Consider the following 27,648-nt stretch of genomic DNA (forward strand, 5'->3'; position numbering starts at 1 on the left):
AGCAGGGGAGTGGCAGAGAGAGAGGGAGACGCAGAATCCGAAGCAGGCTCCAGGCCCTGAGCTGTCAGCACAGAGCGCAATGGCAGGGCTCGAACCCATGAACCCGCGAGATCATGACCTGCGCCGAAGTTGGATGCTTAACCGACCGAGTCACCCAGGGGCCCCTTCTATTCCTGCTTCTAATATTTTTGGTTTCCTTGGCTTCATCTCCCATTTCTGGCTCTGAAACCCCAGTTTTTATGTTATCAAAACTTTGTTCTTTCCCCTTTCTGGGTATTCCCATCCCTGGCTCCATTGGGGCTCCTCCCACCCATTGAATCCTTTGCCGTCCCTGCTGGGCTTCTTCCATCATCTACAGTTTGAATAGACAAGGTTTGCCTACATCACAGTCTTGCTGAGGATTCAGACCTGTGTGCACATTAAAAACCAAAGGCTCGTGGGTTCATTTATTCTTTAAACAAACAGTGATTAAGGCTATTCTTTGCGGCAAGCACTGGAGACCCAAGATTAAACAAATATTTCCCACCTTCAAGAACTTCAGGTATTAGAAGAATCCCGAAATTTACAAATACTTTAAAAAACATTAAGGCATTCAGGAACAATTTAATGTATTTCTTTTCCTTGTCTTAATGTGGAGCACATGGTGGTGGACTCCTTCGCTACACAGATTCAAGCTACCGTCGACTTTGACGCCCTATTCCCGAATTTTGATTTTTTTATGGTCACCACTAGGCACTTGATCTTCACAGCATTTGACACTGGTGACCACCTCCTTACTGGAATTCTTTCCTCTCCCACTGTCTTCTCAGCAGTCCTTCAACCAACCATTCTAATTTTATTTTGTTTTGTTTTGTTTTAGTATTTTATTTTTAAGTAATTTCTACACCCCTAGTGGGGCTCAAACTTACAACCCCTAGATCAAGAGTCACGTGCTCTACCGACTGAACCAGCCAGGTACCCCTTTCAAGGAACATTCTGAACGCTCTTTGGAGGTTCCTGTTCCTTTGTTCACAACATGAAAACATCATGTTGCCGTTTTCTGGGCTCCATTCTTTCCTCTCTACGCACTTCCCTGGGCAGGCCACACTGACCTTTCGGTCGGTGTCTCAAACGAGCCTACTCTCGTACCTGAAACACTCCTCCTTACCCTTTTACTTGCTTGAAGTAACCTTTTCCCCACCCGTGTCCGGGTAGGCTTCCACAGCTTCCCATACTTAGCCCACCCAGGTAAGCCGTATCTGTCTGCCCGCGCTCCCACCAGTCTGCACATTCTGGCGGCAGGGACCCCGCCTGGATTGCCCATCCCTGCATCTCCAGTGTCAGTCCTGCCCCGAGCCTTGAGCAGGTGTCCAACAACCAAGTATCTAGTAAACGAAAGAATGAGTAAAGCCCTGTGCCAGGAAAGGACGGGCGTGGCTACATCCGGGGGGCCTAGAAGCAGGGCGCGAACCCGGACTGGAAGCAGGGCGCGAACCCGGGCTGGGAGGGCTCCCGCGCAGGGGCGGGAGGGCTCCCGCAGCTGACTGGCTCTCGAGCAGGGGGCCGCGGCGGCCGGGGTCGCCCAGCTAGAGCCACCGGCTACAGTTCATCGCCCCCGCGAGGCGAGGCCACAGAAGTCGCGTTGGCCCTTCGCCAACTCCTGCCACCTCCACCGCAGAGGAACGACGGCCGACCACCGTCTCCGCCGCGCTCTCGAGGCGCGCGGCGTTCTTGGCCCCGTCCGGCCACCGTTGCTTTCTATACAGCGGCGCCCCTGACCCGGAAGAGTATTATCCTTAGCAACTGCGGGACCGCGGCGGCGCCAGCCTCCCGGGAGCGACGGTGAGGCCTCCCCGCCCCCGCTGCCCGCGCCCCACCTCGACCCTTTCCCTGGACCGGCCCCGGGTCTGACCTGCCGCGTCTCCGCAGCGCTTAGCGGGGTACCTGCGGCGCCGGTCCTGGGCGAGCGCCCTCCGCCTCGGGCATCGCTCCCCGGCTCCGGCGTCGCCCCTGCCCACCACACGCCCCCCTCTCCCCCGCTCCCGGCCGACAGGGCCTGTCAGGCCCGGCTCCTCGCGCGGGGTCCCGCCGGCCCTCTCTCGTAGCCCCGTTAGGGGCGCGGATAAGAAAACCAGAATTAAGCAGAGCCTGTTGCTGTAGAGAGGACGCTTCCCGAGGCTCGGGTCACCTGTGGACGCGTTCTTATGGGTCCAGATACAGGTGTTTGGGACTGGCAGGGATGGAACCCTTGAGGAGCCGGGAATGGCAGCCGCTTAATTAGAATGCTTGATGTTTGCCTGCTGCTTTGCGCTTTCCAGAGCGATGTCTTTTATCTGCTTTGTTGATCGTGGAGACTCTTGTAATTGAATATTTTCAACTGATCGTTTCCCGGGGATTAGGTTTCCTGTTTTTAGTGATGTGCGGTTAGTATTATGTAGCTTAGATTCTGTGTCTTCCAATTTTCTACGGAAGGAACTCTCCCTGGGACTGATTACCTTTGGGAAAAATTTCAAGTGAATTTTGCTACGTTGAAAAAAGTAGGGGCAGGTGTTGTCAATATCTCTGATTTGCATTTGAAAAGACACAGTGATACTGAAAACCTCCCTTTATTGAGTTTGTAGGTGTGGTACTAAGAAAACTCTAAACCTTATTTGAACATTGTTAGGTAACAATTTTATATTTAATGATGATAGACTTAGGGGCGCCTAGGTGGCTCAGTCAGTTGAGTGACTTTAGCTCAGGTCACGATCTCAGGATGGTTGGCTTCCAGGCCGGCATCGGGCTCTGTGCTGACAGCTCAGAGTCTGGAGCCTGCTTCACATTCTGTGTCTCCCTCTCTCTCTGCCCCTCCCCCCTCTCTCTTTCTCAAAAATAAACAAACATTAATGATGAAAGAGTTAAAGCAGGCATGCGAACAATTTTCGGGAATGACATTTGGGAATAAAAGTGCAGGAATTTCGATAGCAAAATCCATTAATCAGCACGGTATAGTGTTTAACGAGCACGCCCAGTGTTCTAGGTACCTGAAAGGATACAAAATAAGAGACCGTACACATTAAGTTATTGGAAACACTACAAAATAGCATTTGTTTAAATACAGAATCAGAGGAGAGAGCAGTATGGGCTGGAGTTTTCTGTAACATGTTTATGGATTATATCTCTAAAGTATAGGTACAATTTGTGTTTGTATTGGAGGGGACAGGGAATCCTAAACAGTTTCGTATGTTAAGTGTGCGCGTGACATTTTGTAGTCCTTATTAAAGCTCTATGGTCACTTGATTCTATTTCACTCTTAGTAAAAATCAGTCTGGCGTTTTTTCTGTTTGAGATCTAAATGAATATGGTTAATATCAGGAGGCTTTGCCACTGAAGAGATTCATTCCTTTGCTTTTGTGATGGTCTTACTTTTATGTGAGACACCACAGTTTTCAGTAAACTTAGTTACTAGTTCCTATATACTTAAGAGTTTTGTGAAATGTTGCTTTTAATATTTGACAGCTATTTCCAGAGTGCTTCCTATGTAGGAGGCATTGTATCAAGAAATACCAAAAACAGGTTACTCAGCAAGGAGTAGTTTTGCTTTATCTGCAGTGTATGTGTGTGTGTGTGTTTGTATGTTTTACCCATCAGCCTTTGATGCTCAGCATTTGCGTAGGGACATAGAAGGACCGGAGGAATTGATACAGGCATCTGAATTGACTTTTTTTTTTCCCCCGTAGGAGTTGAATAGGGATTTTTGGCTCAGTTGCTTTGGGTGTCCTTCAAAGATTCATTAAGGAGACCTCTTACAGTGTTTTATTGCTTTCTTATCGTTTTAGTGGCCATTCACTTTTTCAAAAGTATTTGAGTGCCTATTTGGTGTATTGTGCTTTTGTTGGAAATGGGGGAGAGTGAACACATCCGTGGCTCCTGTCTTCAGCAGATAATACCAAATAATCACACGAATGTGAAACTGCAGATTTTTTTTCTTTTCTTTTTTTGATTTAGGGAAGTCACGGGAACGACATTTGAACTAAGATCTGAAGGATGCACAGGAAAGGAAGAGTGTTCCAGTCAGACCCAACAGCACAGGCAAAGGACAGGAGAGGACAGCACAGGCGTTCATGGGGAGGACTGGAGATTTAGGGTACAGCTCTATGTAGAGAACAGGAAGAGTGTTGGAAGAATCTGGTGGGAGGGGGCTGGAGAGGTGGGCCACAGGGCCTTGTAAGCAGGTTGAGGAGTTTTTCTTATCTTTCGAGTAAAGAGAAACCTCTATACCGTTTTACTTAGAGACCTCCGCTGGATTGCAGGTGGGGATGACACTGTTACATTGTGTTTATAGAGCCTGCTTTGTATTTCTACCTTTGCTTAGTATTTGTATCATCTTTTGCCTCATTTCCCCAACGTGCTCCCTCAGTGTCACTGTAGTTGGAGAAGCTTCCATGTCCTACCAACGAGATGCGTCTACTTTTTTTTTCTTAATTGAGAGAAAAGGAATTTTAAGGATTAGTATTGGACACTAGAAGTTAGTTGATTTGAAGTATTTTTGCATCAGTATGACTGCTAGGGCACTAACTTCTGAGACCTGTTTCTTTTTAGTTGTTGCAATAAAAACACATAATATAAAACTTACCCTCTTAACCATTTTTAAGTATACAGTTCAGTGATGTTAACTATATTTACACTGTTGTGTAACAGATCACTGGGACTTTTTTATCTTGGAAAACTAAAACTGTACCCAGTGAACATCTTCCTGTTTCTTCCTCCAGCACCTGCCCCCCTCCCCCCCCCCCCCCCACCCAGCTCCTAGTAGATTTGAGTTTTATTGCTCTAAATGCTTTTTGAAAGAATCATATTTGTACCACATTTTGTAGTGCTTATCTCAGAATGCCTTCAGGTCAGTTGATTTTGGGTATTGGACTGGAAACAATTTTGAGATGGTTCCATATTTTAAGTACAAAAAAACATAACAAAGCATTTTCTTAGATGGGGAAGATTTGTAAACTTTTATTTGCAGTTTTCCCATTTTATCTCGGACTTTGTATTCTTGTAGTGTTGTATAAGTAGCCTTATAGAATCCAGTTTGTTTTTATTTTTTATTTATTTTTAAATTTTTTAATATTTATTATTGAAAGACATATATAGAGCATGAGCATGGGAGGGGCAGAGAGAGGGAGAGACACAGAATCTGAAGCAGACTCCAGGCTCTGAGCTGTCAGCACAGTGCTGATGCGGGGCTCAAACTCACAAACTGCAAGATCATGACCCTAGCCGAAGTTGGACGCTTAACTGACCGAGCCACCCAGGTGCCCCTAGAAGCCAACTTTTAGAATGACCATTGAACCTTTTGGAAGTTGGCTTTTTGGCTTTTTTTTTTTTTTTTTTTTGCTTTAAATGGGGAGTTGCTGTGGAAAGTAAAGTTCATTTTCATTCAAATATTACTGAGCACATGCACAAATCAGACTGTGGGCCTGGAATGGTTCTGTAGATCCCTCTGAGGTCCAACTGTCCATGCCATTACTGGTGACATCAGGGAGACAGCCAGATTCTTGTTGCCTTTATTAGATGGAAGGTCGTGGTGGAGCTGTGTCATAGACTCTGGGTCTAAAGTTCTCTCTGGTCCAGCAAGAGAGTGGACGCAGGATTAAAATGGGAGAGATGGCTAATGTCTGGGAGAAGACAAGAGCCCCAAATAAGGGTCCTTGCTCCATATTTGTTAAGATCAGAAGGCTTACAAATGTGATGGGCGTGCACAAAGAGATAATGAATCTGTGAACATTAACTCATGGGCATGAGGGAAAGGGGGTTTTGAAGATATATGGTGTTGGGGGTTTGGGTCTATATAAACCAAAATCCTGGTGCCGGGCAGATGGATGTTAAGGGTAGACCTGAGGTGCTGTGTCTGTTTATCTTAGCCAGCCTAGGGGATAAGACAGACAGAGGATGCAAACTCAGGGTCAAAAGCCACCTTTCTTTTGCTAATCAGCTCTGCTCTGGGTAGCTTCACCCCTCAGTGGTCTATCACCCTATTTACCTGTTTACCTAATTTGGTTCTTCCTTCCTGTGAAAGCAGCTTTCTGCTATAGTACTAAATTGGGGGGCCTTTTCGCCCTGAATACTTAATCTCATATACCTTTGCCCCCCCCCCCCCCCCCCCCATCTTGGGGCCTCTGCCCTGTCTATACTTATTTACCCAATCTCGTTTACCCACACTTGGGTGTGAGCATCCTATGGCTTTGTAATTCTTTTTGCCTTGTTGACCCATCAGTGCAGGCTCAGGGAATTATCCCCAAGCTCATTCCCCACAGAGCTGCTCCTTTGTGTCACATCAAGGGAGATAGAAGGATTTGACGAGAACTTTTCCGATAGCATTTTTTGCAACCATAGCAAGAACTTGATGTCCCAGAGTTGCAATTATGAGATTAACTCTCATGTTGAGACTGGAAGTGGTTGGGTTTAGTCAACTATTAGTCCAAAGAAACTTAGTTTTCTATTTTTTTTTTCCTATGGTGGTAAAATTTACCATCTTAACCATTTTTAAGTGTTCTGTTCAGTGGTATTAAATACATTCATAATGTGGAAACATCACCACCATCCATCTCCATAACTATTTTTTGTCTTCTAAAACTGAAACTCTATGCTCATTAAACAACAACTTATTCTTTCCTCTCCCCAGCCTCTGGCAACTACTGTTCTACCTCTGTCTCTATGATTTTGGGCACTCTGAGTACCTCAGAAGTGGAATCATACAGTATTTTTTTGTGACTGGCTTATTTCATTTAGCATAATATTTATTTATTTGTTTGTTTAAATGTTTATTTTTGAGAGAGAGACAGAGCATGAGTGGGGTAGGGGCAGAGAGAGGGAGACACAGAATCTGAAGCAGGCTTCAGGCTTCGAGCTGTTAACACAGAACCCGATGCGGAGCTCGAAATCAAACCACAAGATCATGACCTGAGCCAAAGTCAGACATTTAACTGACCAAGCCACCCAGGCACCCCTAGCAGAATATTCTTAAGGTTCATCCATATGGTAGCATATATCAGAATTTCCTCCTTTTAATTTTTTAAATTTAATTTAATTTAAAATATTTTTTAAATATTTATTTTTGAGAGAGAGAAAGATAGAGTACAAGCGGGGGAGGGGCAGAGAGAGAGGGAGACAATCCAAAGCAGGCTCCAGGCCCTGAGCTGTCAGCACAGAGCCCGACATGGGGCTTGAACCCACGAACTGTGGGATTGTGACCTGAGCCAAAGTGGGACGCTTAACCGGCTGAGCCACCCAGGTGCCTCAGAGTTTCCTCGTATACCACATTTTGCCTATCCATCCATCTGGTGTGGACACTTGGGTTGCTTCCACGGTTTAGCTGTTGTGAATAATCCTGCTCTGAACATGAGTGTACCATCCAACTACTTTTGATTCTTTTCTTACATCCTAATACAGCTGCCTCTGGGAGGCACCAGCGTTGGCAGACAAGAGACAGTGTTCATACTGGCAGGGAAGGACTTTAATGTGGCACAGAGTACAGGGAAAATGTCACTCATGAAATCACCTGGGACTGATAAGGACTGATAGAGGTACCTGCCTCAGAAAAATGCCTTCTAGTTAGAAAGTAGAGAAGAGGAAGGGGCTTATCATTTATGGAGCCACCTCTCCTCCTGTGTGTCAAATAGTTCATATGCATTATGTCATTGATACCAAGTTTTGTCCAATGAGAAAGATGATTTGATTCTTGGACTGATAAGAAAATTGAGGCTCAGGGAGTATACTTAAGTCGTAAGGCAGTATGTGTTAGGACCGAAGTATGGACCCGTGTCTGATTCCAAAGCCCACATTCCTTCTGTGACACTGCATCATGCTACTTCTGTAAACCGTGTTCCGATATTGGCATCGATGGTGGGCATGAGAATATCAACATAAATAGTGCAGGGACTATAAAGAAGAGGGCGAGTAATGAAGTAGGCTGATACAGTAGGAAGTCTTAAAAACCTTTTAAATGAAGGAAAGTATTGTTATCTGGTAGACTGGAGAGCTTGGGTGACCAAACCTCGAGGAGGCAGAACGTCATGCGATGCTAATTGAGGAACTCTGCTCTTGAGGTTCCTGGGCAGATTTCTTTTAATGAAATTGGATTGTTTCTCCCATTAGACTTGGATGAGGAAGAGAGGTTGGTAGTGATTGCCTCCATGCCGAGGGGTCCAGAGAGAAGCCCCAGACATTTCTCTTTAACTTCTCCTCATTTAGAGAGCATTTCTCCACGTGGAAAATAGTTGCTTCTTTTTCTTTGCCATGGTCAGCTTTAATCCATTTTAAAGGATTGAATATGAAACCACAGCAGCAGTTACGATACCAAGGAAGAGATAATAGCACATTGTTATTTTTGTTTAATCCTACTTAAAATAAAAGCAGCAGCTTGCATGGCTTATTATTCTTTTTAGTTCTTTTAGGTTTGTTTTATTATTATTATTTTTTTTTAAGTTTTTATTTATTTAATTTGAGAGAGACAGAGAGAGAGAGCAGGGGAGGGGCAGAGAGAGAGAGAGAGAGAGAGAGAGAGAGAGAGAGAGAGAGGGAGGGAGGGAGAGAATCCCAAGCAAGCTCCACACTGCCAGCACAGAGCCCAATGTGGGACTCGAACCCACAAGAGATCATGACCTGAGCTGAAAGAGACCCACTGAGATCATGACCTGAGCTGAAACCAAGAGTCAGATGCTTAACCAACTGAGCCACCCAGGCTCCCCCTTTAAGTTTTTTTAAATGAAAAAAATATTTGAGTTGTTCAGAGCTCTTTTGCTCCAATAAGACATTTGTTTTCTTTATGATTTACTGAATTTTGCTAGTTTAAATCAGTCTTTCTTAGTAGTTCGGAAATAAGGATGAGCCATGAATTTTATGACTAAAATGCACATTATTAACAGGGAATAATTTTACATGAATGAATTAGGGCCCAATTTTTATTTATTTATTTTTATTTATTTATTTTTTTAATTTTTTTTTTCAACGTTTATTTATTTTTGGGACAGAGAGAGACAGAGCATGAACAGGGGAGGGTCAGAGAGAGAGGGAGATACAGAATCGGAAACAGGCTCCAGGCTCTGAGCCATCAGCCCAGAGCCCGACGCGGGGCTCGAACTCACGGACCGCGAGATCGTGACCTGGCTGAAGTCGGGCGCTTACCGACTGCGCCACCCAGGCGCCCCCCAATTTTTATTTAAAGGATTGATTACTAGTTAAGACTATATTTTTTAAAAACTGATTTACTGAGGAATAGTTGTCATATTACAAGCTGTACATATTTAAAGTATACAGTTTGAGTTAAAAAAAAATTTTTTTAAAGCTTTTTAAGTAATCTCTGTGCCCAGTGTGGGGCTCGAACTCACAACTCTGAGGTCAAGAGTTGCACACTTCACTGACTGAGCCAGCCAGGTGCTCCCAGTTTGTTAAGTTTTGACATATGTATGTATTCATCATCACAAACAAGGTAGTGAATAAATCCATCACGCCCAAAGTTTTCCTTCTTGGTCCCCATCCCAGATAACCACTGATATTTCTGTCATTATATATTAATTTTCATTTCCTAGGATTTCCTAGAGTTGTATGTAAATGGAACCATACAGCGTGTAGTTATGCTTTTTTCACTCAGCATAATTATTTTGAGATTCACTCCTGTTTTTTAGTATATCAATAATTGATTCCTCTTTCATGCCTAGTAATATTCCTTTGTATGGATGTATCACAGATTACTAATACATTCATTTATGGATAGACATATTGGTTCTTTCCAGTTTTTAATTGGTAACAAAGAAGGCTGCTATGAACATTTGTGTACAAGTCTTTGTGTGAACATATACTTTTGTTGCTCTTTTTGTATGCTTAACTTTGAAAGAAACTGTCAAAACTTCCAAGTACTATTTTGTATTCCTACCAGCAGTGTATAAGAGGTCCACTCCCTTGGGGCGCCTGGGTGGTTCAGTCGGTTAAGCATCTGGCTCTTGATTTTGGCTCAGGTCATGATCTCACCGTCTGTGGGGTTGAGCCCTGCGTTGGGCTTGGTGCTGGCCATGGATCCTGCTTAAGATTCTCTGTCTGTCTCACTGTCTCCCTCTTCCCCCCACCTGTCTGCCACTCCTCGACTTTTGCGCACTCTCTCAAAATAAACAGACTTAAAAATAAAACAAATAAACAACAAAAAAAAGTTCACTCCCTCCACATTCTTGTTAACACTTGGTATGCCAGTCTTTTCAACTTCAGACATTCTAATAGATGTGTAGTGGTATTTCATTGTGGTCTGGATTTCTATTTCTCCAATGACTGGTGATGCTGAATATCTTTTCATGAATTTATTTGCTATTCACATAGCTTCTTTGGTGAAGTGTCTGTTTTTATTTTTTTTATTTTTGTTTTTTTTTAAGTTTATTTATTTTGGGTGGGGGGGGGAGCAGAGAAAGAGGGAGAGAGAGAATCCCAAGCAGGCTCCACTCTCTCAGCACAGAGCCTGATGCGGTGCTTGAACTCACAAACCACGAGATCATATCCCTAGCCAAGATCAAGAGTCAGATGCTTAACCCACTGAGTCACCCAGGAGCCCCATGTTTTGTTTTGTTTTTAATGTTTATTTTTGAGAGACAGAGTGGGCATGTGTATGAGTGAGCAAGGGAGGGGCAGAGAAAGAGTGAGACAGAGGATCTGAGGTAAGTTCTGTGCTGAGGGTGGAGAGCCTGACATGGGGCTTGAACCCATGAGCCGTGAGATCATGATCTGAGCTGACGTCTGATGCTTAACTGATCGAGTCACCTAGGCACCCCTGGTGAAGTGTCTGTTTAAATCTTTGTCCATTGTTAATTGGGTTCTGTGTTTTTTTATTACTGAATTTTAGAAGTTTTTTTTAATATATTCTGGATGTAAGTACTTTTTCAAATTTGCAAATATTTTTCCTTATCTCTTTTTATTCTCTTAATGGTGTCTGTTGAAGAGCAAAAGTTCTTAATTTTGATGAAGTCCAAATTACAATTTTTTTCTTTTGTTGCTGTTTTTGTTACTTTACCTAAGAAATCTTTTCCTATTTAACATCACTGAAATATTCTCCGATGTTCTAGGAGTTTTTGTTAGGTTATAGACTTAGACTATGATCCACTTTGAGTTTTTAAAACATTTTTTTTGTGTTTTATTTATTTATTTATTTATTATTTTTTTTTATTTTTTTTATTTTTTTAAACATTTATTTATTTTTCGGACAGAGAGAGACAGAGCATGAACGGGGGAGGGGCAGAGAGAGAGGGAGACACAGAATCGGAAACAGGCTCCAGGCTCCGAGCCATCAGCCCAGAGCCTGACGCGGGGCTCGAACTCCCGGACCGCGAGATCGTGACCTGGCTGAAGTCGGAGGCTTAACCGACTGCGCCACCCAGGCGCCCCTATTTATTTTTGAGAGAGAGAGAGAGAGATTGTATGTATTGCATGTGCAAGTGGGGGAGGGGCAGAGAGAGAGAGGAAAACAGAGAATCCTAAGCAGGCTCCAGGCCCTGAGCCATCAGAGCAGAGCCTGATGGGGGCTCGAACTCATGAACCGTGAGACCATGACCTGAGCCGAAGTCGGACACTTAACCGTCTGAGCCACCCAGGTGTCCCTTGAGTTATATTTATGTATAGTACAAAGTATGGATTAAAGTTCTTTTTTTTATAATCTTTTTTTTGAAATTTAAATTCAAGTTAGTTAAAGTACAATGTAGTATTGGTTGCAGGGGTAGAACTCAGTGATTCATCACTTCTGTATAATACCCAGTGCTCATCCCAGCAAGTACCGTCTTTAATACCCATCGCCCATTTGGCCCATCCCCCCATCCGCCTTCTCTCCAGCAATTCTCAGTTTGCTCTCTGTATTTAAGAATCTCTTATGGGGGTGCTGGGGTGGCTCAGTTGGTTAAGCATCCGACTTTGGGTCAGGTCATGATCTTGTGGTTTGTGAGTTTAGCCCCACATCGGGCTCTTGTGCTGACAGCTTGGAGCCTGGAGCTTGTTTTGGATTCTGTGTCTCCTGCTCTCTCTGCCCCTTCCCTGCTCATGCTCTGTCTCTCAAAAATAAACAAACATTAAAAATAAATTTTAAAAAAAGAGTCTCTTACGGTTTGCCTCCTTCTGTTTTTATCTTCTTTTTCCTTCCCTTCCCCTATGTTCATCTGTTGTGTTTCTTAAATTCTATATAAGTGAAATTATATGATATTTATCTTTCTGACTTTTTTCAGTTAGCATAATACACTCTAGTTCCATCCACATTGTTGCAAATGGCAAGATTTCATTCTTTTTGATCCCCAAGTAATGTTCCATTTTATACACACACGCGCGCACACGCACACACACACACACACACACACACACACACACACACACACACACCACATCTTTGTCCATTCATCTGTAGATGGACATTTGGTCGCTTTCTATAATTTGGCTATTAGTGCTGCTATAATCATTGGGGTCAATGTGCCCCCTTTGAATCCAGCATTTTTACATCCTTTGGATAAATACCTAGTATTGCAATTGCTGGGTCATGGAGTAGTTCTATTTTTAATTTTTTGAGGAACCTCCGTACTGTTTTCCAGAGTGGCTGCACCAGTTTGCATTCTCACCAGCAGTACAGAAGTGTTCCCCTTTTTCCACATCCTTGCCAACATCTGTTGTTTCCTGAGTTGTTTGTTTTAGCCATTAATGTTCATTTTTTTACATATAGAATCCAGTTCTAGAATCATTTGTTGAAAAGACTATTCACTAAATTGCCTTCTGCATAGGTTGGAAATCTACTTATATACGTGTTGTTCTATTTCTGGACTCCCTTTTCTGTTCCATTGATCTATTTGTCTTGATGCCAATACTACATTGTTTAGATTACTATAGATTTATAATAGGACCGGAAGTAAGCTTTGCTGCTCTTTTTCCAGATTTTGGCTCTTAAAGGTTTTTTCCATTTCTATATTAATTTTAGAATCAGCTTTGTCAACTTTTCCAGAGTCTGCCTGAGAATTTGAGATTGTATTGTATTTATAGATTTGTTTGAGGAGAACTACCTCTTAATGATGTTGTGTCTTCCAACCCATGGACCTGCTGTAGTCTCCATTTATTTAGGTTTTATTTAATTTCTCTGAGAAAATTGTAGTTTTCACTGAGCAAATCATGTACATCTTATGTTATCCCTACATATTTCATATGTATTTTCTTAAAACAACTGTTTTTTAAACACTTATTTATTTTTGAGAGAGAGAAAGAAAGAATGTAAACAGGAGAGGGGTAGAGAGAGACAGAGACACAGAGTCTGAAGCAGGCTCCAGGCTCTGAGATGTCAGCACAGAGCCTGATGTGGGGCTCAGACTCACGGAGCTGAAGTTGGACGCTCAACTGACTGAGCCACCCAGGCACCCCTCATATATATTTTCTAATTATTTTCTTAAATTGAAGTATACTTGACAAAATGTTACATTAGTTTCAGTTGTACAACATAGCATATTTCATCTTTTTGGATGCTGTTGAAATGATGGTTTTTCGAATTTGTATTTTTGACTGTTGCTCCTTATACAAATATGCTTGATTTTTGTACATTGATCTTCTCTGTCAACTAGGCTATGCCCACTTATTCCTTAGGCTTTTTTTTGTAGATTCCATGGGATTTTTTACATAAAGATTATGTCATCTGTGAATACAATTTTACTTCTTCTTTTCTAATCTTTTGTTGATTTTATTTTTCTTACTGCATTGGCTGTAATTCCCAGTACAGTGTTAAATAGAAGTGGTGAGAGCAGACATATTTGTCTTGTTCTGATCTTAGGAAGAAAGTGCTTAGTCTTACACCATTAAGTTTTAAATTTTTTTTTTAACGTTTTTATTTATTTTTGGGACAGAGAGAGACAGAGCATGAACGGGGGAGGGGCAGAGAGAGAGGGAGACACAGAATCGGAAACAGGCTCCAGGCTCAGAGCCATCAGCCCAGAGCCCGACGCGGGGCTCGAACTCCCGGACCGCGAGATCGTGACCTGGCTGAAGTCGGACGCTTAACCGACTGCGCCACCCAGGCGCCCCATTACACCATTAAGTATGATAATAGCTGTAGACTTTTTTTTTAATGTTTATTTATTTATTTATTTATTAAAAAATTTTTAAAATGTTTATTTATTTTTGATAGAGTGCAAGTGGGGAAGGGGCAGAGAGAGAGAGAGGGGAACAGAAGATCCAAAACGGGTTCTGTGCTGACATCAGTGAGGCCGATGTGGAGCCGTGAGATCATGACCTGAGCCAAAGTCAGACGCTCAACCAACTGAGCCACCCAGGCACCCCTTTAAAAAAATTGTTAATGTTTATTTTTGAGAGACAGTGCAAGCAGGGGAGGGGCACAGAGAGAGACACACAGAATCTGAAGCAGGCTCCAGGCTCTGAGCTGTCAGCACAGAGCTGGACACAGGACTCCCCTCTTGAACCCACAAGATCATGACCTGAGCTGAACTTAACTGACTGAGCCACCCTGGCACCCCTCTGTTTCTCTGTACTTAATGTGTCTTTTTCTCAGCTGCCTTTACAATTTTTCCTTTAAACTGCTTTTAAGCAATTTAACTATGATGCTTCTCTTACCATAGTTTACTTTCTTTTGTGTGTGTGTGTGTGATTGTGTCATTGAACTTCTTGAATTTATGGTTTTATAGTTTTATCAAATTTGGAAAACTTTTGGCTCTTATTTCTTCAGATATTTTTTCTTTCTCCACCTTCCCTCCCCGTTTTGCAGATTTCACTTACACATATATTTGATTGCTTAAAGTTGTCCCCTAACTCACTGATGCTCTCTTAATTTACTCTTTTTTCTTTGTTTTTCATTTTAGATAGTTCCTATTGCTATATCTTCAGGTTTATTAATTTTTTCTTTAGCAGTGTCTAATCTGCTATTAATCCCATCCAGTGTATTTTTCGTTTCAGGCATCATAGTTTTTAACTCTAGATGTTTGATTTGGATCTTTTTTATATCTTCAGTGTCTGTTAACCCATTCAGTCTTTCTTCTTTTTGAACATATAGAATACAGTTCTAATAACTACTACTTTCCTGTCCTTTTTTGTTATTTCCATACATTTCTACATTGTTTATCTTCGTCTTTCTGTCTCTCTTTTTCTCTCTTTCACATATCCTGTTTATTAAAGAAGTAAGGCAAGACATTTAATAATTTTTTAATTTTGTATGTTTGGAAACAGGCTTAAGAAAGTTAGATGGTTGGGGGTCACCTGGGCGGCTCAGTTGTTAAGTGTCTGACTGACTCTTAATTTCAGCTCAGGTCATGGTCTCACAGTTCGTGAGTTCTAGCTGCTCATCTGGCTTCACCTGGCTCTGTGCTGCCTGGAGCCTACTTGGGATCCTCTCTCTCCCTCTCTCTCTGTCCTGTCCCCATTTGCATGCGTGTACACTTTCTCTCTCTCTCTCTTTCTCTCTCTCTCTCTCTCTCTCAAATAAATAAACCTAAAAAAAAGTTAAAAAAAAGAAAAGTAGTTTGGTTTGGTCAGGGTTAGATAGTTAACGTTCAGATTTAAATCTAGGTTTTTCACAACTTCTGCTCTTTCTGTTACTCCTGCCTCAATAGGAGGGATAAGATAAATACAGAACTAAAAAGAGTAGGGAAGGAATCATAATAGAGAAGAATTATGCAAGATCTTAAGAGAGTATGTAGGTCAGAAAGACTTCTAAGGATGCAGGAAGCATTTGGGATGAAACTTCCAGGACAGGTAAGATTTTGGAGGTTGTTCTAATGAGGGTGAAGCATTTGAGGAGGAGAGAAGAGTGTACTTCAGTGTGTGGGGTTGGGAGATTGGGGCATGCGCTTAGCTGAATTGGGTAGGAATATGGAAAGCAGATGACTAGGGAGGTTGGCCTGAATTTGTGGAGTATTTTTGATGTCTGGCTTTAACAGCACTTTCTTTTTTCTTTTCTTTTCTTTTCTTTTCTTTTCTTTTCTTTTCTTTTCTTTTCTTTTCTTTTCTTTTCTTTTCTTTTCTTTTCTTTTCTTTTTTTAACACCACTTTCTAGTATCCCTGTCTCTTCAACTGCTGCATGCTTCTGACAAAGGGATGGTGTCTTTAAAAATTTTTTTCATTACATAGTATAGTCTTGCACATAATTCACAGGTATTGATTGATTAATAACATCTTATTATAGTACCATTAATTATACTTTATTACTACTTGTGATTGCATTGCTTATTGTATAAGAAGTCTCAAATCCTGTGTTCATAAAATTCCTTCCAAACAAGTCAGCATACTTTATGCTAATTCATCTATTGATTGTCTCAGCAGTCATCTTACCATACGTAAAGAATATCCCACTTCCTCAGGCAGCCAGAATCCTGCTTCAACTTAAGGGTCATTGTGTAATCTTGTACTGTTCTAATGCAAGGAATGCTCAGATGATAGTGTTGTGGGCAGAGCCCAAGCCTGATTCTCTTGGACTTTTTCACTTCTGGCTGGGAGGGAAGAGTACACGCGGTACTGCCCTTGAACTCACAACTGCCCACTACGTGCAGCGTTGACTCTGACACTGCAAGTGCTCAGCTGGGCTCACTCTCATCTTTGTTCAGTATCTCAATCGAGAGCTGAAGTTTCAACCAGGGTTTCATTGAATTTCAATCAATTCAAAACTAATTAATGGAAAAATAATCTTACCGTTCAAATTACATCATTCTTCCTGCATTGCTTTTAATTTTCTTTGCAAACCTTTTTACTCTTGAGTTCTGGCAAGTGCCCTCTGTGCTGGAGTTCCCGAAGTGATTGCTAGTGATTCTCAGTGAGTTTGATCAAAGAGTGCATTATTGCTGTATTACATGCTGTAATACATTGCTGTAGTACATTCTTTACTGTAAGCCCTCCCTACCCCTATAAATCTCCTTGTTAATGCACCTTTAGAAGAAGAGGAAAATCAAGGATTTTGCTAACTCCTAACAGGTGTCTACTTAGAAGGACAACAGAACCCAGCAGATTTTCAGTGGCAAACATTGAATCTAGTCTTCTTTGTTTTACTTTTTAAATTTGAGTGTAGTTGACACAATTTGACATTAGTTTCAAGTGTACAACATAGTGATTCAATTTCTTTATATGTTATGCTACGCTCACCACCAAGTGTAGCTACCATCTGTCACAAGATCACTGGCTGTATGCTGTGCCTGTTTATTCCCACATTGTTCATTTTTTTTTAAAATTATAGTCTTTTATTAAATACTGAGAAGTTATAAAATAGCATATGCAAAACATGTGTAAGGTGTACAGAGTAATAGGACGGTGAATACCCATGTAACCAACCACCCAGTGTAGGAAAAAATTGCCGTTGCCATTAAAGATCTACATTCTTGTTTGTAATGCCACCTCTCCTTTTCTTTTTCAGAAGTAACCTATGTTTTATATTTTCTTTACACTTGGGTCACATCATTTGTATCCTTAAACTGTTACTTAATTTTGCATGTTTTTGAAGTTTGTAGAACGGAATCATAATGCAGATATTTTTTAGTGATTTGCTTCTCCCTAGAACATGGGTGTCTGATTTGGTCACATTTTGCAAATAATTAATCCTGGGCTGCTTGTACTTAGCATAATTTCTTTTCTTTTCTTTTCTTTTCTTTTCTTTTCTTTTCTTTCTTTCTTTCTTTCTTTCTTTCTTTCTTTCTTTCTTTCTTTCTTTCTTTCTTTCTTTCGAGAGAATGGGTGTAAGTGAGCGAGGGGCGGAGAGAGAATCCTAGGAGGGGCTGAGGGAGAGAGAGAGAGAGAGAGAGAGAGAGAGAGAGAGAGAGAGAAGTGGGATTCACCCTAAGCAGGCCGCGAGCTCACCAGTTCACCTGAAGCAGGGCTTGAACTCACCCAATGTGGGACTTGAACTAGTCAGATGCTTACCGACGGAGCCACCCAGGCACCCCATAATTTTATTTCTTAATAATTTTCCTCACTAGTCTCATAAAGAATAAGATTCATATGTTTCTGCCTTTTAGAAAAAAAAAAAGATAATGCTTTCTGACTGGATAAAAATAACCCGGTTTCCTTTGGGGTATTCCATCTCCAGGCACTCCAGAACCCATTTCTCAGGGCCGTACCTCAGTGACTGGGTAGAAGTCCTTGAAGATGGCTCATTTTTGCTGTCTTTCCCCCTTATACTTTACCTTGGGCAGCCTGGACACTCCCCGTTTTTCAGATAGGTATCTTTTTGGGGTTTTTTTATCCTGACTGCACGTAAGAATCACCTGGGGAGATTCAATGCCCATGCCTAGGTTCAAAGACCAATTAAATCTGAATATTTCTTTTTGTGATTGCTCCTATCTTTGGCCTGTTCTTTTTTTTTTTTTAACTTAACTTTTTATTTTTTAATTTTTTTTAACGTTTATTTTTTGAGAGAGAGAGAGAGAGACAGAGCATGAGCAGGGAGGGGCATAGAGAGGGGGAGACACAGAATCCGAAGCAGGCTTCAGGCTCTGAGCTGTCAGCACAGAGCCTGACGCGGGGCTCGAACTCACAGACCACGAGATCATGACCTGAGGCGAAGTCGGACGCCCAACTGACTGAGCTGCCCAGGTGCCCCTAACTTTGTGTTAATTGGTTTACTTCTTTCATATTGACTTGTAGGTCTTGACATTTTCTGTATATTAATCTTTGAATTCTTATATATTGCAGATATTTTTTCTCAGTCTGTTTGGTCATTATGGTTTCTTTTGGTATACAGAAGTTTTTAATTTTTAAAATTTGAGTCTTTTCCTCTGGTTTCTGTGTTTTTTGTCTTAAGAAGACTTTCTTTTTTTTAAATGTTTATTTATTTTGAAAGAGCCTGTGAGTTGGGGAGGAGCAGAGAGAGAGAGGGAGAGAGAGAATCCCAAGCAGGCTCTGCTCTATTAGGGCAGGCTTGATGCCGGGCTTGATCTCATGAACCATGAGATCATGACCTGTGCGGAAATCAAGAGCCGGATGCTTAACCGACTGAGTCACCCAGGTGCCCCAGAACAGATCTTTTCTCGTTCCTCTTTCTTTGCAAACATTTCCGATCATTCTGTGCATTTTCCTCTTATATTTGATACTTAAAAGTTTTTTTGCTGCTGTGAAATTCACGTCATAAAATCAGTCACCTTAAAGGGAACAATTCAGTGGCATTTAGTACATCCACAGTGTTGTCCTACCACCACCTCTACCTAATTCCAGAAGAAAGCCCTGTACCTGCTAAGTGTTGCTGCCTGTTCTTCCCTCTCCCTATCCTCTGGCAGCTATCAGTCTCTGTATGTCCCTGTGCATTTACCTATTCTGGATATTTCATATACATGGAATTATATATGGTCTTGTGTCTGGCTGCTTTCACTTAGCGTAATGTTTTTCAGATTCATCCATGTGGTAGCATGGGCTAATTTCTCAAAAAAAAACCTCATTATTTATGGCCAAAAAAGTATTCCATTTGATGTATATGCCACAATTTATTTATTTGTCCATTGATGGACTTTTGGGTTGTTTCCACCTTTTGGCTATTGTGAATAGTGCTGCTATGAACCTATGTGTATAAGTATTTGTTTGGATAATTATTTTCAACTCTTTTGGGTATATACCTAGAATTGGAGTTGCTGGGTCATATGCTCATTCTGTGTTTAACTTTTCGAGGACCTTCCAAACTGTTTTCCACAGTGGCTGAACCATTTTACATATCTACCAGTAATTTATGAAAGTTCCAATTTCTCCACATCCTTGCCAATATTTGTTATTTTCTGGTTTGTGTTTTGCTTTGTTACAGCCTTTCTAGTGAGTGTGAAGGGAACCTCACTGTGGTTTGATTTATGTTTTTTTGATGGCTAATGGTGTTGAGCATATTTTCATGAACTTGTTGGTCATGAATATATTTTCTTTGGAATAATGGCTATTCACATCCTTTGCCTTTTTTCTTCCATTTGATTGTTAAGATGAGATTGTCAAAAAAAAAGTCATGATTTGAATTTGTGATTACATTGTAATTTTTTGACTAATTTACAGCTGACATCTTTATAATCTTGTGTCTTTCTGGTCAAGAGCAGGGTTTGCTTATTTGTTTAGGTCTTTCGTGTGTTTTTAAAAAAATTTTAATGTTTATTTACTTTTGAGAGAGAGAGAGAGAGAGAGAGCGCGAGCCAAGGGCGAGCAGGGGAGGGGCAGAGAGAGAGCGAGACAGAATCCAAAGCAGGCTCCAAGCTCCGAGCTGTCAGCACAGAGTTCCATGCTGAGCTGAAGTCGGATGCTTAACCAGCTGAGCCACTCAGGTGCCTCTGTCTTTTGGGTTTTTGAAAATGCTTTTAAAATTTACTTTAGATCTTAAATCTGTCTTATTAGTTTTATCCACAGGGATTTTGTGATTTTGGTTACTTCTTAGAATTGATGTTTTTCTCTCTCATGTTTTAATTTTTTAATTTATTTAAGATAAGAGATTTCACTTCTTTATTTTGTTTATTATTTTTGAGAGAGTGAGACCATGTGCACAAGAGCAGAGGAGGGACAAGAGAGAAAGAGAGAGAATCTTAAGCCAGCTCCATGCCCAGCACGGAGCCCAATGTGGGGCTCGATCTCACAACCCTGAGATCAAGACCTGAGCCAAAAACATGAGCTGGATGCTTAACTGAGGCACCACTCAAGCATTTTTTTTTTAAGTTTATTTATTTATTTTGAGAGAGCGTGTGTGCGCACGTGTGCGTGTGTGTGTGTGTGTGAGAGAGAGAGAGAGAGAGGGACAGAGAGGGAGAGAGGATCCCAAGCAGGCTTTGTGCTGTCAGGGTGGAGCCCAACTCGAGGCTTGATCTTGTGAACTGTGAGATCATGACCTGATCTGAAATCAAGAGTCAGAGGCTTAACTGACTGAGCCACTCAGGTGCTCTGCCAAAGCATCTTTTAATGATAATCATTGGCAAACTCATTTGAAACCTGCATTGAAAAGCAAACTTTTTTTTTCTTTTAATGTCTTCAGACTTTGACCCATCTTTGTTAGACACACTATGCTCTAGGTTTTTTTTTTCTATATTTAGACTCACATCCCTTTCTTGGAATTTTTGTTTGAGATCTTTGGAGAGGATGTCTCAGTGAGCCTCCTGAGTCCTGGTTATAGTCAGTCACCAGTCACTAGTGTTTTTCACAGGTTTTATGTCTTTGGTGAAATCTAGTCTATACCATTCTTTCATCTGGTGATAATTTCCTGCTTTTTATATTTTCATTCTTAATTCATCAAATGTCTGTTGAGTTCTGCCACTTGCCACTCCTGTTGTAGGCACTGTGGTTGCAGTGATGACAAAGCCCCTGTCCTCCTGGAGCTTTGAGTGGACATTGGGGATAATCACATGTGCACAGAGATGAACAGGCCATTTCAGGAGTGATAAGTGTAATGAAGGAAGTAGAAAAATGTGCTAGGCTAGAAGTAGACTGGGGAACCTTATTTAGATCAGGGTTTCTCAGCCTCAGCAGCATTGACAGTTTGGACTGGGTAACTCTTTGTTGGGAAAGAGGGCTGTCCTGAACATTGTGAGGTGTTGAGCAGTACCTGGGGCCTCTACCCTTAAAAAATTTTTTTTTACTGTTTTTATTTATTTTTGAAGGAGAGAGAGAGACAGAGCATGAGTGGGGGAGGAGCAGAGAGAGCGGGAGACACAGAATTCGAAGCAGGCTTCAGGCTGTAAGCTCTCGTCACAGAGCCCGATGCGGGGCTCGAACCCACAAACTGTGAGATCATGACCTGAGCTGAAGCCAGATGCTCAACTGACTGAGCCACCCAGGCACCCCTGGCCTCTACCCTTTAGATGCCCTAAGACCCTCCTCAGTTGTGACAGTCAGAAATGTCTTTAGGTAGTCTCAAATGTCCCTGGAGGGGAGGGGCAGAAACGCCCCCAGTTGAGAAGCACTAGTTTTTAGTTTGGGTGGTCAGGGAAGGCTTTGTTTTGGGAGAAGATTTCTTTCTAATTCAGATATGAGTTTCATAGAATGATGAGGTTCTGTTCTATTCACTTGTTCAGCCAGTTGGATCTTTTACCTGTCAGGCTGAAATTACACAATGAATTAGATGTTTAGACATTAAAACAATCCCTCTTGTTTCACAGATGATATCCCGAGATTACCTGAGGTTATTTCTCTAACGTTACATTTAGTATCCTTACCCACACCAGCGTCATTGCCAGTATGGTTATGACTATTTGGAAGTGCATGCGAGTTAAGAAAGAGGGGTGTGTTCAGTCCAATTCTAGAAGCTTAGTGCATTGCTTCTTAGTCTCTAGTGAGCACCAGAAGGGCCAGGAGAGCTTGTTAAAATACAAATTTCAGGACCCCACTCCTAGAGATTCTGATTCGGTTGGTCTGTGGTGAGGCCTGGTAGTTTGCATTTTTACCAAGCTCCCAAGTGCTGCTGCGCTGCTGCTGGTCTGTGCTTTGCGTGGCACTGACCGTAACGTCCCACTTAGTGCCTGGGAAACCGTGGTTGAAGGATTAGTAATAAACCTTTGGGGAACATGGTTTCTTCATTTTTTTTCATATTGGCCTTTTTACTTCATTTAAATCAAACTTGGTAGCTTTTCCCTGTGTCATCTGTCACAAGGAAAGTCTGTTAAGTGTTGATTGTGTTGGATGTGACACTACTGAGATGTTCTGCATTGCAATCGTATAAGTAATTTGAGGTATTTTTACCTATTGAACTAAGCAGGGAAGCTATGAAGTGACACTTCCTATGTGATCAATTTATCTTATGTAGAGAAATGAAAACAATGCTGGCAACATTTGTTAAAATGAGAAATTCTCTGCTATAGTTTTAACTGTATGAAGAGGCATGCATTTTCAGTTCTGGGCTGGTAATTACAAAATGTGTGTAATTCTGCAGGAATAGGTTCTGGAAAGGCAAGTGGATGTTCTTAGACCATGCTGAAATTTTTGCTTGGCGTCTCCTCTTAAACCATTGAACCAACTTGATTTATGATAAAGCGTAATTGTTTTTTTAGCAATAGCCTGAATAGAGTCTGTTCTATTGCTAAATAGAGTTAAGATATATGTGTGCATATGTATGTATATGTATTGTTGTTTGATTGCAAAAGTAATTCATACTTTTGTAAGAAACAAAAAATTAAACGTTATTAAAATGTGTGCTTTAGGGTCGCCTGGGTGGCTCAGTCGGTTGGGCGGCCGACTTCGGCTCAGGTCATGATCTCGCGGTCCGTGAGTTCGAGCCCCGCGTCGGGCTCTGTGCTGACAGCTCAGAGCCTGGAGCCTGTTTCAGATTCTGTGTCTCCCTCTCTCTGACCCTCCCCCGTTTATGCTCTGTCTCTGTCTCAAAAATAAATAAACATTAAAAAAAAAAATTTAAAATGTGTGCTTTAAAGTGAGAATCCCTAGTAATCCTACTTTTTAAAGAGAATTGTTATGAATGTGGTATATCTAAATCGGTTTCATTTGTCACATGATGAGAGATGAAGATGACTAAAGAGATGGTTCGATGCTACACTGTTGGCATTTGTAAGATGCTGAGTTGTCATCCTTCATCTGTAGGCCAGAGCCTGCACCTGAGCATTTAATTCAGTGCTGTTCCTGGAATGAAAATGTTGCAAGAAAGTTGAAAATTCTTTTAAACATAAAAAATATTGGTAAAAGAAATTCTTCCCTTCTTAAAAGTGTATGTCATTCTTTCCTTCTCTAATACAGTAGGTTCCATGCTCTTTAAGTACTAGGGAAATTGATTTTGCAGTCTTTGCTCCCCACCCCCCCCCTTATTATTTTTGCTTCTTAACTAAAGTTTTTCTTGGATATTGAAGACGTGGAGTTTAGCAGAAGTACTTCTATTTTTTTTAGAAGTACTATTTTTTAAAGAATGAAAAGCTGTCTTGGCTTTTACATAGGATATGTAGCGCAGGATATACACTGGAGGAAATGGATTGGGCTGATGGTGTGTTGGTTTTTCTTAATTTTTTTAAATGTTTATTTTTGCGAGAGAGTGAGAGAACATGAGTGGGGAAGGGGCAGGGAGAAAGGGGGACAGAGGATCTGAAGCAGGTGCTGTGCCGTGAGCCTGATGCGGGGCTCCAACTCACCAACCTCGAGATCATGACCTGAGTTAAAATCGGACAGTAAACTGAGCCACCCAGGCGCCCCCTGGTAGTGGTTTAGAAGCAGCTCCAGTTTGAAATGGGGGTAATGTGAGAGGCCTTGACTAAAAATGGGTGGATTATTGCGGGTCTGCTTTAGAGTGAGCTTCGCTGACTGAGAACTTGGAATTCCTGGGATAGAGTAGCCTCATGAAGACGAGAGATGGTCCTGAGGACTGCAGAAGAACGTGCACTTAGTCTCTTGGAGCTGATTAATGGGATTCTAGCATCTAGCAAAATGGAGCTTCTGAGCTGGAAGAAACCTTAGAACCTCATCCCTTATAACTGTCTTAGATTTGGGGAAAGTATGTAAGTAAGGCCCTGGGGACTGGAAAACATTTTTGAATCTACTTTCTAGCTTTTGGCTTCTAAAATGAAGGATGGACTAGAGACTGAAACACAACAAATCAGAAACAAATATGGTGCTCAGTGGGGAGAATTGGAGAATATGTTGTTTGGAGAAGCTTGTTAGAAACACATAGTCAGGGCACCTGGGTGGCTCAGTTGGTTGAGTGTTGGACTTCAGCTTAGGTCATGATCTTGCGGTTCATGGGTTTGAGCCCCCCATCAGGCTCTGTGCTGACAGCTTGGAGCCTTGAAGCCTGCTTCAGATTCTGTCTCCCTGTCTCTCTACCCCTCCCCCATTCATGTTCTGTCTGTCTCTCTCAAAAGTAAACATTAAAAAAAAAAAAAAACACCACATAGTCATTATATTCCTGGGTCAATTTTTAAATATTTAAACAATAATTATATGTAACTTATGTAAAGAATGAAAAAACAGAATGAAGTTATTATACAAAGTTTTCTAATTGAATATTAGTAAGATATAATAAAAAGACTATTTTTATATATTATATTTGGATATTGTATACTACTGAACTCATTCTACTTTTTTCAGTTGATTGTATTGGATTTTCTAAGTAGCAAGGATTTCACTTATAATTGATTGTTTTTCTCTTCTTAAACTATTCATATGGCCTTTTTTGTTTACAGTAATGACTAGTGCCTTTAGAATGATACTAAATAACACTGTAATAGCTGGCATCCTTTTCCTGTTCATAAAGTTAATAGGAATGCTTCTAGTGCTTTATCATTGTTTGTAAGTTATTTTCTGTTGCTATTTTTTGTTTTAACTTTTTTCCTTTTTAAACTTTATTTTTAAAACTCATAGATTCAGGGGTGCCTGGGTGGCGCAGTCAGTTAAGCGTCCGACTTCAGCCAGGTCACGATCTCGTGGTCTGTGAGTTCGAGCCCCGCATCAGGCTCTGGGCTGATGGCTCAGAGCCTGGAGCCTGTTTCCGATTCTGTGTCTCCCTCTCTCTCTGCCCCTCCCCCGTTCATGCTCTGTCTCTCTCTGTCCCAAAAATAAATAAACGTTGAAAAAAAAATTTAAAACTCATAGATTCACATGCAGTTGTAAGAAATAATACAGAGAGATCCTGTGTATACTTCACCTATTTTCCTCTTATGTAACTATAGTACCACAGCTAGGAAATTGATGTCAATACAATCCACCCATCTTATTTTGATTTCATCAGTTTTATTTGTACTGATGCGTGTGTGTATTTAGTTCTGTCACATCTGTAGATTTGTGTGACCACCAGTGCAGTCAGGATACAAAATAGGTCCTTCACAAGAATCTCTTGTGCTTCTGTTTCATAGCTACAGCCATCTCCCTCCTTCTCTGCTCTTTCTTTCTTTCAGTTTTGAGAGAGAGAGAGAACCAGTGGGGGAAGAGGCAGAGACAGAGGGGGACAGAGGATCTGAAGTGGGCTCTGTGCTGACAGCAGAGAGCCTGATGCGGGGCTTGAACTCATGAACCATTAGATCATGGTTTGAGCCAAAGTTGGACGCTTAACTGACCGAACCCCCCAGGTGCCCCTCCCTCTCTGCCTTCTTAACCTTTGTCAACCATGACACTCTTTTCTGTCTCTAATTTGCCATTTCAAGAATCCTGTCAATGGAAGCCTACAGTACATAACTTTTGAGATTGCTTCACTCAACATAACTTCCTTATGATTCATTCAGGTTATTGTATGTATCAATAGTTCATTCCCGTTTATTGTCACTAGTATTACGTGGTGTGAACGTATGGCACCTTGTTTCACTGTTTTCTGCTGAAGGACATCTGGGTTGTTTTCTGTTTTTGGCTATTACAAATAAAGTTGCTATGAACATTCATAAGCAGGTTTTTGTGTGAATGTAAGTCTTTGTTTCTCTGGGATGAACACCCAAGAGTGCATATACCCTTTGCTTAGGTCATCTGTTGTTAACATTTTGTTTCATTTCCTTCATAATTTGTACTCTTTCTCTTACTTTCTCAGCCAAACACACACAATTATAAGGTAAAAAATTTTCCTCAACTGCTTGCAACTAAATTGCATATGTGATTACCCCTAAAGTCTTCAGTATTTTCCAGGAATACAGATGTTTTCTTATATACCTACAGAAAGTTATTAGAATTGATACAACTTAGGTCATATCTGCCATCTGCCATTACAGTTTTTTCAGTTGATCCAGTAATGCGTCTTTTAGCGTCTTTTCCTCCTCTAGCACAAGATCTCAGATTACACATGACATTTAGTTATCATGTTTCCTTTGTCTCCTTTAATCTGCAACAGTTCTTTTAGTCTTTGTCTTCTATGAAACTGATATTTCTGAAGAATAGAGTCTTTTTTTTTTTTTTTAAAGGATGTTCCTTGTTTGGTTTGTTTTGATGTTTCCTCATGATTAAATTCAAGTTATGTGTTATTCTTGGCCTGAGTACCACATAAGAGGTGTTGTTTCCTTGAGAAGTACATCTTACTGCACTAGAAAAATTTCTTTTTAGCCCTGGTTTACTAAGAAGTCTTAATTCAGAATGGATGTTGGTGGGGCACCTGGGTGGCTCAGTCGGTTAAGTGTCTGACTCTTGATCTCAACTCAGGTCTTGATCTCAAGGTTGTGGGTTCAGGCCCCACACTGGGCTCCACCCTGGGTGTGGAGACTATTTAAAAGAAAAAAAAAGAATGGGTGTTGGGTGCATATTGTTAGAGCTTGGAGTTGAGGCCACTGGCTGGTGGATGAACTCACAAATGTAGGTGATGTGCTACATGAGGGACAACAGTCTCTGGCTCAGTGAATGGAGTTTGATTGTAACCCTTGTGACAAGTGAAAAAAAAAAGGGTGTTGGACTTGGTCAGTGCCTTTTGGCTTCTATCTTCATGATGATTTAGTTCTATTCCATTAATTTACTAATGGATATGTTAACAGATTTCATGATTTGAATCATGTTAGAATAAACATTCTATACCATGTGTTTATGTTACATAATTTTTAGAATTCAATGTTGGATTTTATTTTTTTATTTTGGGTTTTGCATTTATGTTTATAACAAAAATCCTGTAGGGGTGCCTGGGTGGCTCAGTCAGTTAAGCGTCCGACTTCGGCTCAGGTCATGATCTCATGGTCCGTGAGTTTGAGCCCTGTGTCAGGCTCTGTGCTGACAGCTCACAGCCTGGAGCCTGCTTTGGATTCTGTGTCTCCCTCTCTCTCTGCCCCTCCCCTGCTCATGCTCTGTCTCTCTCTCAAAAATAAATAA

General features: G+C 41.3%; 1 protein-coding gene and 1 pseudogene across 7 annotated transcripts in view; both read left to right on the forward strand.

Moving 5' to 3' along the window:
* The first annotated feature begins 1,486 nt into the window (after positions 1-1,486).
* DIS3L2 (DIS3 like 3'-5' exoribonuclease 2) overlaps positions 1,487-27,648 on the forward strand; it is a 351,641-nt gene continuing 325,479 nt past the window's right edge. For 3 of the 7 annotated variants that reach the window (XM_011285625.4, XM_011285626.4, XM_019838867.3), the window contains exon 1: positions 1,489-1,821. The gene's annotated coding sequence lies outside the window, so the exon portion shown is untranslated. Of the gene's footprint in view, positions 1,822-1,864; positions 2,200-2,225; positions 2,403-2,836; positions 4,106-27,648 lie in introns of those variants that run through there. The other 4 variants (XM_019838866.3, XM_045034621.1, XM_045034622.1 and 1 more) reach the window with 4 other exon arrangements.
* Positions 27,087-27,220, forward strand: LOC111562129 (annotated as a pseudogene).

The sequence above is a fragment of the Felis catus genome, chromosome C1 (assembly GCF_018350175.1).
Source record: "Felis catus isolate Fca126 chromosome C1, F.catus_Fca126_mat1.0, whole genome shotgun sequence".
Lineage (NCBI taxonomy): Eukaryota > Metazoa > Chordata > Mammalia > Carnivora > Felidae > Felis > Felis catus.